The 12,691-nt window shown below is 41.8% G+C and overlaps 1 long non-coding RNA gene across 1 annotated transcript in view; it reads right to left on the bottom strand.

Moving 5' to 3' along the window:
* Positions 1–2,072: 2,072 nt before the first annotated feature.
* LOC116695843 (uncharacterized) overlaps positions 2,073–12,691 on the bottom strand; it is a 49,482-nt gene continuing 38,863 nt past the window's right edge. The window contains exons 2-3 of the long non-coding RNA XR_004333566.1: positions 5,627–5,748; positions 2,073–2,408 (exon numbers count right to left, since the gene is read on the bottom strand). This is a non-coding gene — a long non-coding RNA (uncharacterized LOC116695843). The remainder of the gene's footprint in view (positions 2,409–5,626; positions 5,749–12,691) is intronic.

Genomic DNA, 12,691 nt, shown 5'->3' with positions numbered 1-12,691 from the left:
CTTTGGTATTATTGCAATTATGTTACAATATAATTCAATACACAATACGACTTCAGTGTTATAATTGTTAAACTATTTCTATTCACCTGCCACAGGTGGATGCAAAGAAACACTGCTTGGATTTCATAAGCCTATCTACAAGGTTTAACCCTGCAGTTGCTGTGTGGGTTAAGGTCACTGCTTCAGACAAGATAAGAAACATAGTGAAGTATCTGAAAGTCAGTTAGCTATACCTATCTTCCTGATACCGGTCCACCTGACACTTCATGCAGGTTAAAATACGCAATAAGAACCATTTCTAAATATTTGACCCATGTCTGGCTGTTATCCCTCGCATAGACACAACTACTGTTAACACCTCTAGCTCTAGTGCTGAATACAGTGTTCTCTCTGTGTGTGATTTTTTTTCTCTCTCCCACAAACCCCCGCTGCTTGCCTGGACTGTGCATAAACCTTCAACGGTCAGAGTTGAAGGGGGAACTGAGAGTCAATGAGGTAAAAAAGCATGAAGGACGATATCCATACCTCTTCAGGGTGTGAGGGGTGAATGTACAGGACGAAGGGCGGATACATAAGTAGCAGTGCATAGCCATGTAAAGCTCAAATGTCTCCCTTGTAGAGTTGGGGGTCAATATGCTCTTAGTTCACTCACTTTAACATGTCCTTTAAAACTGCAATTCATTCAATGATAACATACACCTGATCCCAAATCACTTCCTTATAGGTTATTGCAGCAATTTTATGGTTATTTTCAAATTTTATTTTCAAGAAAATCTACTTGGTAGGTTCACTTAGAAGAGAATTAAACTTGGCTGCCTAGCAAAGTGGATACTGCCCCCTGGAAAACAATTTCCTCTTTGCAAGACCCAGGTCCAAATCCTGTCTGTTACCTATCCGTCCCTCAGAGCTGCCGCGATCCAACTTCACTACAAGGCCTGCTCCCAGCGAGCCTGTGGAAGGGGTAGCCTCGGCCCTGCTAGCTCCCCACAGGATCAGTTAATAGACCTTTTTCCTCCACATTTAGGACCAACAGGCTTTCTCCCTGGCTCCCCTTCACACTGTTTACCCAGGCAGGACGCCACCCCCCTTTTAGCTGGTTCACAGGGAGTTCTTGGGTTTAAACTGTCCGAGTGACGCCTGAGTTAAGAAATCACATCATCATGACAGAGAGGGTAGCGAGGAGCAACATTAGAACTGCTGCCGTAAAATACAAGGAAGCTAAACCCAGACCACTCTTAATAACTTTCCATTCAGCGGGCAAACAAGCAGCTTCACAGGAGATGGGTGGGAGGAAAGAAGGGCAGGAGGCAACCAGCAAGAACAGGACAGATGAAACGGGTCAGAGTTAAAATATTGTCTGAGATTGTGATGGCTTAATGATGTAATTCTTGCTGAGTGAGTAGGTTAAGCTTTAAGCTGTAATCTATCTCACCTTTAAGGCATTTTGGTAAGACAGGGGATAATTAATGTGAAGCAAAAGTTTTCATAAGCTCTGGGGCTTCCAAGGCATCCGAACAAATGTTATGTGAGACAAGAGGAAAGGGGAAAAAGACACCATGGGAGTGAAGACCGTGAGGAGGAGTGACACAGAGAGAAGGAAGACAAGGAGTTGGTTGGAATGTCCAAGAAAACAACAACCCAACACAAGTGACTGCAACTGTTAGGCATTATCATCTTTTTGCATTGCCAGAAATTCCTGCAATGCACATAAGAATGCACGGGCACAGATATACACACACAAGTGGACAATCCAAGGAATGCTGACAGCAACTGCTCCTTATGCGCCTTCAGTGTTGAGAGGGAATCTACGGAATGGTACCATGAGGAATTTCAGATATCTAAAGCAATCTTTCACTTTCCTCCTAGAGAAGGAATTTAAGCTCTTTCTGTTTTGTGAAAGCACTGAACATCTGAGACTCATTCATCAGCTAACTTGGCTTTTGTGCCATCCTGAATCCTTGCTCCGACTAACCTAAAAACAAGGACAACCGCTTCTGTTCTACATGCAGGAATACAGCCGGTCGCAGGTCAACTCTGAAACCAGCAGCCTTTTATGAAATATTACCTTCCAACCTCTAACTCCATTCTCTCTCTGTCTAACTCTCTCTCTCTCTCTCTCATCTCTCCTTCGCTGAATGTTTCTTCTGGCACTCAGCTCCCCTGTCTGCGTGCATCAACAAACACATGAGGAGGAACCAGCAACTGTATTAACAGATGGCCAGAGTCAATAAAACACACACAAATCAAGTGTTGGACACATCTGTTGTATGTAGAGTCTGACTAATCTTTCTGTGTGGTTCGCCGGGAGTGATGGAATCGCAGCAGCTCGGCCAGATTAGAGGGGACAGGGCAGATCACCCATGGGACTCCAGGCAGCTTTGTAATGGATCGTAGAATGGAGATAAAGCCTGATAAAGGCCGGACTTAAACATGTTTAAGTCAGATAGAGTCTGTAGCATGGATAAGAGCCAGAAATAAATGTCTTCCATCTATCTACTATGCATCCATTAGCTTACTGTTAAGAAAACTTTCTTTACAAGGCTTTATTGACCCATTATTTTAATCATATTGCAATTTTTACAAGACAACAAAAAGTTAGACATTCTCGACCACACGATACAAAAAGGAGGGTTGCGATATGGATACAATCTTCTATCACGCTATATGTCATTTAAAATTGTGATATCAACATATGTTACAATCTGGAAAACTGATTTTGGAAACCGTTCAAAGATAAACACAGAGGTTAATGTCTGTTTTTGGCTACTTCAGTGAATTAAGTACTTGACTAAATCAAGCTATTTTATCACTTTGATGCAACAGTCATGTTAAACCAATATTGCCATAAATGCTAATAGATTTTCCCATCTTGCCCTTCTACACCCTGAGATATTAAAAAGATACCAACCACAGTAAAAACTGCAATATATCACAGGTGTAAGATCTTCAACCCAACATAATAATAAATAAATTACATTTTAGTGCTTAACGGACTCACTTTCAAGTGTAACAATGCTAAAACCACAATAAACTTGAAATCTCTAAAGTGGCAGAGCAATTAGACTCAAACAGTTCTAATGGCTGTGTTAAGTTTGTTGAACTATTTGGGACAACCCACTCACTAACTGTGTGACAGAGTGGAGTCTCCTAGCTGCTGGTTGCAGCTAATAAAATATACATGAAAGACAGTGATTAAGAGAGAGAGAGTTAAACTCAAGGTATGGGGGAAGAATGGAAATGTGCAGGACAGAGAAATACTTCTGAGAAAAGAATGGAGAGACAACTATTACAAGTTTAAAACACTGAAACAATCCTGATCACAGTATTGACACAGGTACATCAGAGTCATTATGAGTCACCAATTAGTTATTGTTGTATGCATTTGATCTATATTGTATTGATTTATGTAATTGATCATCCTTTGGGAAGGATTGAGGATTTAATTAGTTACTGTGTCCTGCTAATGCAATGCCCAACCGAGGCAGCAAATGTTGCTAACATGTCCACTCCAGCAGCCTCTTGCATCACTGGAAAAGTCAAACATCAGCAGTGAGATTTAGTTGGGAATAAGCCGTTATGGAAAGGCCAGCAGTGCTGTGACTGGAGAGATGTGACAGTGCATGGAGGCCCTGCTGCTGCTGCTGCCGGTGATTAGAGGCAAGGTTAATGTTAATCCTCCATTTGTCTGAAAACACATCAAACTAAAATGTACAGCAAAAATGGAATACCGGTGAGCCAGCTGCAAAATAATGAATGCTGGGGAAAAAAAGCACCAAACATCAAACAGATGTGATCAGATGGGGTTGATAAGCATTCGGGCTCGGTTAATTCCCAACAAATTATCTAATCCAGATGTTGCACTCTTAGTGTAAACACAGTGCCCTGCAGAATCATAAAACAAATAAGCATGAAAAAGGTTTAAAGTTTCAAACGGAGCCTAACCCCGGGCCGAGACCTTTCCACCGAGGAAAAAAGAAAAAGAAAAGAAAAATCCACACCACACACTCCCCCTTTGCTGCCTTCTTGAAACAGGGAAATGTAAATATGGTAATATTTAGCACTTGTTTTAAAACAGATCAGTTTTCTCAAGCAGGGAGAAGCAGAGAGAGGAAAAGAGGAGGAGGAGAGGGAGAGAGAGAGAGAGAGAGAGAGAGGAGAGAGAGAGAGAGAGAGAGAGAGAGAGAGAGAGAGAGAGAGAGAGAGAGAGGCAGACGGGGAGGAAAAGAAATGAAAAAACCAGGCCACACACGATAGAAGGCCTCCCCAGATATGTGTGTGTGTTCCAGTCTGTGCGATGTGGACAGGCTGCGGCTTCCTCTGTTTGCACACAGTTCCACCAAGAGCTCTGGCCCGGTGCTGATGGGCTTGACACACTCCAAAACACCAAACTGGATCTGTCACACTGTGAGTCTAGAGAGTCAACAACAACTTAACAATAGAAAAACACCACTCCGACGGGTCACATCATCCATCTGAACACCGCAGCCATTTTTCATGGAGGGAAAATACGAGGTGGAAGATAAAGGAGGGGGGAAGAGAGAGAAGAGAGAAAGGGAGAGAGAGAGCAGCAGAGGGAGGAGCAGAAATGGAAACATATGGATGTGTTTAAGGACCACCAGGGAAGGGAAACTTGTGCATTTTCGCATAAACCCTGATAAACTCCAAATATGTAATTACACGGGGTTTAGGGCTCGTCTGTTGCCGATTCATTCAGGAATTTCTGGTTACGTCTCTCTGAGAGTTCGGGTGTAACAGGGCTCTTTATCGTTCTCAAGTGGCGGATCTGCTCAGCTTTAGTGCGGCCAAGCCTTCCCCACACACACACACACACACTCTCAGCCCTGGACCTGCTCAGTGTGTGAGAGTGCCATTGTCCCCCCACCTATTTAACAAGGCGGTGTGTGAAAGAAGAAAAAAGCAGTCAAAAGAAATACCTCCAACTACATAAAAAAGGCAAAGGAGTGGCACCCTCGTAAAATACCTGCAGCACGTTTAAAGATTTCATCACGTCGCAATATTTATAGTTCTACAATTCCTTGTCAGTGTTTGTAGCCAATTTGTTGAGCTCCAATAAATAGACTGGCCTATTTATCAGCAGACCACATGGCAGCCATTTATGGCGCCTAACAAGAGGCAGATGTGTTTTGTATATGTTTTCACATGCAGGTTTGACGCGCTGACAGGCCGAGACAGATAGCTGAGATGTACAACCTCTGTCCTGACGGCAGGATCGGCTGTAAACATCAGCTCTGATTAGACCGTGGAAAACACAAACATGCCTCTCTGGCCATCCCTGAGCCTTATTTGCCTCCCCATGACAAAGGTTTTTGATTCATACACTGGCTGAGTCACTTTGACTGCAAGACAGACATGCACTGAGGAAGTGTGCACCTTTCCTGCTGCCTGTGAGGCTTGGGCATGCGTGTCTATGTGTGTTTGTGTGTGTGTGTGTGTGTGTGTGTGTGTGTGTGTGTGTGTGATGTCTATCCCTGAGTGTAAACACAAACTGTGCCTTATGTATGTACATTTTAAAGTGTCTATTTCTTTGTACATCCTTATGTTGTGTGTGTGTGTGTGTGTGTGTGTGGTGTGTGTGTGGTATGTGTGTCTGAGTGTTGCCAATTACCCCAGCTATAAATACAAGATCCCCATCCGTCACTGAGTTTCTGGGTGGCTGCAGCGGCGCCATAATTGGTTTCAGATGGTCACCCAGATCTTTCTCTCTCTGCTGCAGCGCCATCACACCGCCTGTGTGTGAGAAAAAGCCGCAGGGGAGAGCGAGGCAGAGAGAGGAAGAAAAAAAAGAAAAAGATGATTGACAGGAGTGAATAAATACAGAGCGAGCACAGGAATAAACAAGCAGACACTAAATGTTTCTTTTGTCCTGAAATTCTCCTCCGCCCGAGAGTGGGGAGCATGGGAGGGAAAGGAGAATTTAACTTGTTAACTCAATGAAAGCTCATGGTTTTGTAACCGGTGTGTTTTCATTTTGATGTGATTCATTAAATTCAGATGAGGTTTGGGAGACAGGATATTTATGTCAGATGTGATATAAACGTTGACATATTTGTTATACATTATGAACGCATGTGGAAATACAAAAATCACATTTTCTACTCCTGTCAGCTTGACAATAACACAACATTGTAATGAAACTGAATTCCTATAAAATGTGTGATATCTTTTAAATTACTTCAATAGTGATCCATTATACCACTAAATTGCAAAAATAATAATAGTAATAGTTAGTGGTAATATGTAGTTTCTTAATTAGGCTTTATATTCACTCAGTTCAAATGGTTAGCCTCAGGATGGCAATTTCACTTATTTATCTGTGTTACTTAAGGCTTTAGTTGAACTAGGTTTAGGTGCTGTTTCTCTATCTGGTCTCAGAGGACACTTGATCAATGGACACATTAACAATGAATTAGCAGACTAGGCCTATCGATTAACTAAGCAGAGGACACTGGGACTCAGTGACAGCTGGCGAGTGGCTCAGTCTGAAAAGGTTGGATCAAAGAGGAATTACAAGCAACCACACAAGAATTGTGAAGAATTCAAATTTTTATAGGCAGAAATATATGCTAAGTGTTGTGGATACTAAAAAAGAAGTGTGACCATCAGTTGGCAAAAACACAAGCTTCATAATTATAAATATAATTAATAAAAGCAAACTATTTGTTCACAAGACCCACTGACATCTACCTTTATTTCATCTTTAATTTTTTATCCATTTAAGGATGCATGGACAATATAAAACACAAAAACACAGAGTGACCACATTACTGTGTATTATTAGCAGGTCAAATCTGCAACTAACAGATATCCCCAAAGTACAAATATGTATGCATCTAAAATGTTTTGTTTTTTCTTCAATTAACACGGTTCACTTTGTAGGCTACATCGCTTCTCTGGAAACCCACATCCGAACGAAAAATGTGCGAAAATTACCTTCATTATGAACCGTCACGTCTACAAATTTTCACAAGCAAAATGTTCACACTCTACTGCCACAGTCCTCTTCTAACTGCGCAGCATCTGCGTTGGCCTAGGCTACCTGTTTTCATCATGGCCGTGGGAAAGCAGTCAAGATGAGATGCGGATTTGTTTTCTCTCTCTCTGCTTCGTGTTAATTTGGAGGCGGCTCACCAATTATTACAGACGTTTCGAGTCAGCAAAGCCAAAAGCATGCCGACACGCAGGAATCCTCCGCTATAAATCCATTAAATCCCTCTCATTAGAGCACGAGCCTCATTGCTGCGAGGCGGGATCCAGAGCGGGGGGCGCGTGCGCTTTCTCACACCGGGTGTCGCCTCGCCCTCGTGCGCTCCCTGCGCACCGCAGTCATTACCGGCTTGCTGTGGCTCTAATTGCCTCACTTTGTTGACGACAACAACAACACGACGTCAGCGCAACAACACACGCGACGCTCATTTCAACGCCAGGGGAACTCCAACAGAGGTTGTCATAGACAGCGGCGGAGGAAAGGTTTAGGTAAAAGTAGCAAAACCACACAGTAAAACTACTCAGTTAAAGTGCTGCCTTGAAAATGTTACTTAAGTTTTAAAGTTTGTAAGTATTGGCAACTAAATGCACCGAGTCAACAGTAAATGCTGTATAAAATCCCACCTGTGAGTGCAAAAAACAATTACTTTTACATATTATATCATGAGCTTATGAGAAGAAGCATTTTCCTGTTGTAGTTTGTTGAGGTGCTAATTTGTTATTACTTTTTTACAATGTGAGGCAGTTTAATCTAATGCACCATATCCAATAATGTATCAATTTGTACGGTTGTATACTAAATTTAGCAGTCAAAATTATGTAATAGAATAAAAAGTCCTAATTTCCAATATTTCCCCAAGTGCACTGTAAAAAGTGACATTAAATGAACTCTATTCATATAAATACCTCAAATCTTTTACTTGAGTACTGGACGCTACTTAAATGTACTTAGTTGCATTCTACCACAAGCCAAAGAAAGTGAAGTTGTGTTTATTAAAAAAAAAAAAGATTGTTTAAACTATAACCGTCCTGTAGGAACTGTCAAACATCCAACCATCCATTTTTGTACTGCTATATCCCAGCATGCATTGGGAGAGAGGCAGAGAAAACCCTGGACAGGTCAGCAGTTTATCACAAGGGCTAACTTGTACAGAACAAAAATGTAATTAATTTAAGATAAACATAGCAGTTATTATTGTGAATTTGATAAATACTGTACCTCTCCAACTGTAGGGTAGAAGATGCCATCAGGGGACCTATAACTGAGGGTATTTCTTTACAAGCAGCAATCTTAGTAAGGTCCAATGCAGTGGAAAGCTATTTTACAATATTATTCAATTTCCTATAATATAGTATGACACGCTGTTATTTTTTATTGTTTCACTGGAAAGCAAGTGAAAAAGGAAGCTAAAATAACAAGCCCCATATTTTTTCTGGGGCAAATTTATTGCAATCCAAAACATCCAACAGGATCGGTGCTCCATTATAAATAGGAAAAGTAAGTTGTTTCTATAATACAGTGCAGCACCAAACTTGATTTACACACGGGTCCATAAATCACTGTGACGTTTTCAACTGTGTCAGCTGAATCCTGTTTTTCACGGTGTACTCTACACTGTCTGTCAACAAGTGATACGTCTGTGTCAGAGAGGATTAAGACACCAGAGCCATGCAAGTTGGTCCTAAGAATGAACATTCAACTGAAGGAGGTGGAGTACGCATAAGGGAAAGTGTAGACAAGAAGACAGTGGGAGTCAAAGTGGAGGCGAGTGAGAGAAGAGAAACACTGTGCATGAGCGAGGGAGACACCGCTGGAAGATGGAGAGGTGGTGAGGAAAGTGAAAGGAGAAAGACGGGGAGTTGAAGAAGAGGACAGCAGGCTCTCATCAGGAGGAGAACCGAGAGGGGAGCGGAGGCCACAGCGTGGAGAGGGGGCCCTTGTGTAAATGGAGATGTACTAAACCTTTGCTAACCTGGATCGCCCAAGATAAAATATTTATATATGCTATTGTGTGACGGAGCACTGGGCTGAGTAGAGCCTTAATTTGTTTTTCTCCAGGGTAAATTAATTCCCTCCACATCTTCAGCGGAGTGAACCCGCAATGATTACTGCCCAGTCTCCCTCTGGCCCCTCCTGCAACAAGCACTTGAGAGATTTTAATGGTCAAAGTCCACTTTACAATTATACTTCATCTGCTCCATACATTTCCATAGATTAAAGGTGAAGCAGAAACACTTAAGGGAGATGAACGTTGATCCCTCACTGCCTTTACTCCTCTCATTTTACTTTCCTATCGCCCTCACCCCCGATCAATCCTTTTTTTCTTAACCCTCATCTTATTCTCCTCTTTGGTGTCGACCGTAAAAACAATTCAAAAAACAATACTCACCAATGAAACATTACAGATTTGACCAATGCCGACAGTCAATTGTTCACCCTTGATGTAGGCTACAATGTTGTGCCAAGTGGGCATTTATATGGAAAAATGTAGGACAATATTAACAGTGTATTATATGTACAGCACATCTTTTCACACACTGTATAGATAAAGAACAAGAGACATCTGTGTATGCTAACCATATGTAAAACACAGTCAAAGGACATGCGGTGTGAACATTTGGAGCCCAGCACAGATTGACACTGATTGTCATGCTATTACAGGCAAATAGCAACACTTGCTCGGCAGCCGATAGGGCGTAATCACGTGTGACTAACAGTGATGAGAGAGCGCTACAAAGGGAAGGCGAGATGGTGGAGGTACAGGCTCTTTGTCTCCCCTGCCATCTTACTCCATCTCTGAGTAGCCTGGAGGGGCGAACAGAACGGGAGATGATAAAAAGATGGAAGCCACTCAAAGTTCAAGGCAGAGATGCCCCTTTCATCTATTTCAAGACAATCATGTTGGGTTCTACATGTACATTACTGCAAACTACCAATCTCTGCTTCCTACAGAAAGAGCAAGAGGCACAAAGGAGTGAAGAGGTGGTGGCAGTAGCACAACTAACTCCTGCATAACACTTTTCACTTGATACAGTGGTGGTTCTGTCTGTGGAAAAACAAGTCAAATGTAAGGCAAAGGGCACATTGCTGTTGAGTCATTTCAACCTTGTCACGTTTATTTTTATACTGCAACAGTGAATACACTGACAGAAACATAATGCCACAGGAGTTTTGTTTTTCATCAACGTGAGTGAACTCAATTTTAAATGAACTTTAAAATGAAGGCAAACTTGCTTACAGAAGATATGTGAATAGATCACCAATCACACATCACACATTTAATTTGTTTTCCTCACAATTAATACTTGCAGCTAAAGCATTAATACAATCCTTTATGTTTTTTTAGGCACACATTTGTTAAGGAATGATTATAGTCCTGGTCATACTGAGTCAAAAGTGACTTAATGTAAGCATGGGACAGGATGTGTTTACTTTATTCAAATTTAACAGAAGCCATGATGTCATCCTAACCTCAACCCAAAGTGCTTTTGTAGCGTAAACCCAAGGGAGCCAGCCTCCACTAAGCCTAGTTCCTATGGCACCATTTTGATGCTACCTAGCACTCACCCGCTGTTAGCATTCCATTGACTGCCATTCATTTTAAAGTCACTTTGACAGCAAATAACTTTACATCTGAAGCGTTAAAAGACTATTTGTCCATTGTTTATTTATAAAGTAACACAAAAATGTATAAAAGCTTCCATTACCTTGTATCTCTAAGTTATGGCTATTAAGTTCAGCTCTGTAGCAGGCTTTTTTTTGTAAAAATACGATTGTGTCATAACTAAACGACTTGCTGTCTATAGAATTACTGAACAGTACAGGATAAGCTTACAGGCAATTTTGACTTACTTTAGCTGTTTAGGTTTAATTACTCATGTTAGTTAGCATTTTAGTTAGCAACAATTAGCCTATGCCTATGTTATCTCTTTATATAACTACGCTCTCCGTCTCTGCAAGATTCGGAATGATTTCTCTTGGCACAGCTACCAGAAGACTTGCAACTTTCAGACAAGTTTCTCACATCACTTCTACATCTTCAAGCTGAGTTGGAGACTGTGCAGTAACGTTTAGCCCTCACCGGAAGTGCTTTGTTAAAAACAGACAGTTAAAGAAGTGGACCAACAGATCCCGTTGTTCCGGACGGAGACCAGCGAAGGAAAATAGAAGCACTTTTCCGGTGATGGCTAGGCGTTACAGCGCAGCCTCCAACTGAGCTTGACGACGTAGATGTGACGTGGGCAACGTGTCTGAAAGTTGTAAGTCAAAACTGTCTGCGTGCTTCTCTTGATTATACGGTGATTTGTCGACTATGCGACAGCAAGTCGCGTTGTTATGACACAATTGTTAGCCTATTTTTACAAAAACGTCTGCAACGGAGCCATAATGTGATATACAAGGTAATGGAGCCTTTTATACATTGTCGTGTTTCTTTAGAAATAAACAATGTACAAATAGAGTCTTGAAACGTTTCAGATATAAATTTATTCACTCTCAAAGTGGCGCCAAAATGATTGGAAGTGAATGGGATGCTAACTGCAGGTGATGGCTTCGTAGCATTAAAATGGCGCCATGGGAGCTACGCTTAGAGAGGAGAGGCTTACCTCCGTGGTTAGAAACAATGGCATCACAGTGTCCATTTTTTATACTGCCTATGCGTAAACAACACGGAAGACTCGCCATGCAAACCCTGGACTCTGGTAATTAAACGGCTTGCTCGTACAGTAGGTGATGTTTTTCATCTGAATTTGGTTGAACTATCATTTCACCTATAAACTTGATTTGTAGTTTCTTTAGAAGTTGGGCATGGTGGCTTGCACACTTTTGATAGCTTCCTTTGTATGTTTGTCCTACATACATGTGCATGGATGTCCTGTATCTGAATATGTGTATGCTGTGTATAAATTATTGGACACCTTAATTTCCTTCTGGATAAATAAAGTATCTCTATTCAGGGCCTACAGGGGCATATTTCACACTGTGTATTTTGTGTACAAAATACCTTGTGTATGTATCACATATCAAAAGTCCAGCACCGCACTCTAGCACCACCATACCTCACAAGTAGAGAAAGGAAGCAGTGATGAATCAGCAATATGGATCAGTCAGACTGACCACGAGTCAGTCAGACTTCAGGACAGTCAGGGAGCCACAGCCTATGGAGTAATTGTCTTGCCTTTCAGCATTTCCTATACATTTCCTCAGCAGTGGTGGGCCACCGCAGCCAGAAAATTACCAGTGCTAAGCCTAATTTCCTCTCATACAGAAAGTAAGTACAGGGCCAATGGTTAGAACTGTTTTGATGCTGCTACATGCACCAGAACCACAACTGGAACTGATGGACAATTAACCTTAACTGTAATTAACCCCAGCCAGCACTGATTGTTACTGGAGAAGCACTGTTTGTCTTGAGGTACTCATTCTGCTGAAGGCCTTTGAGACGCTATTTTAAACCCAAAAAAGACGTCTTATTTTTGTTAAGACTAAGATTTCTTTTGATCTTTCAGTCAGCCACACCTGGCTCATCAGATAATCAGTCATAAGGTAAGCAAGGAGTCAGCTGGTGCAGCAGGCAGCCAATCAGACAGGTCGCGGGGTAAAGTACAAAACTGTTCCTGCCACGCAGTCTGATAACGTATGCATTACGGCCTTACAGTGGAGCAGCAGCCCGCCGTTTAATGAACG

This window comes from Etheostoma spectabile, chromosome 9, assembly GCF_008692095.1.
Source record: "Etheostoma spectabile isolate EspeVRDwgs_2016 chromosome 9, UIUC_Espe_1.0, whole genome shotgun sequence".
Classification (NCBI taxonomy): Eukaryota; Metazoa; Chordata; class Actinopteri; order Perciformes; family Percidae; genus Etheostoma; species Etheostoma spectabile.
This window is presented reverse-complemented; position numbering and strand designations above follow the sequence as displayed.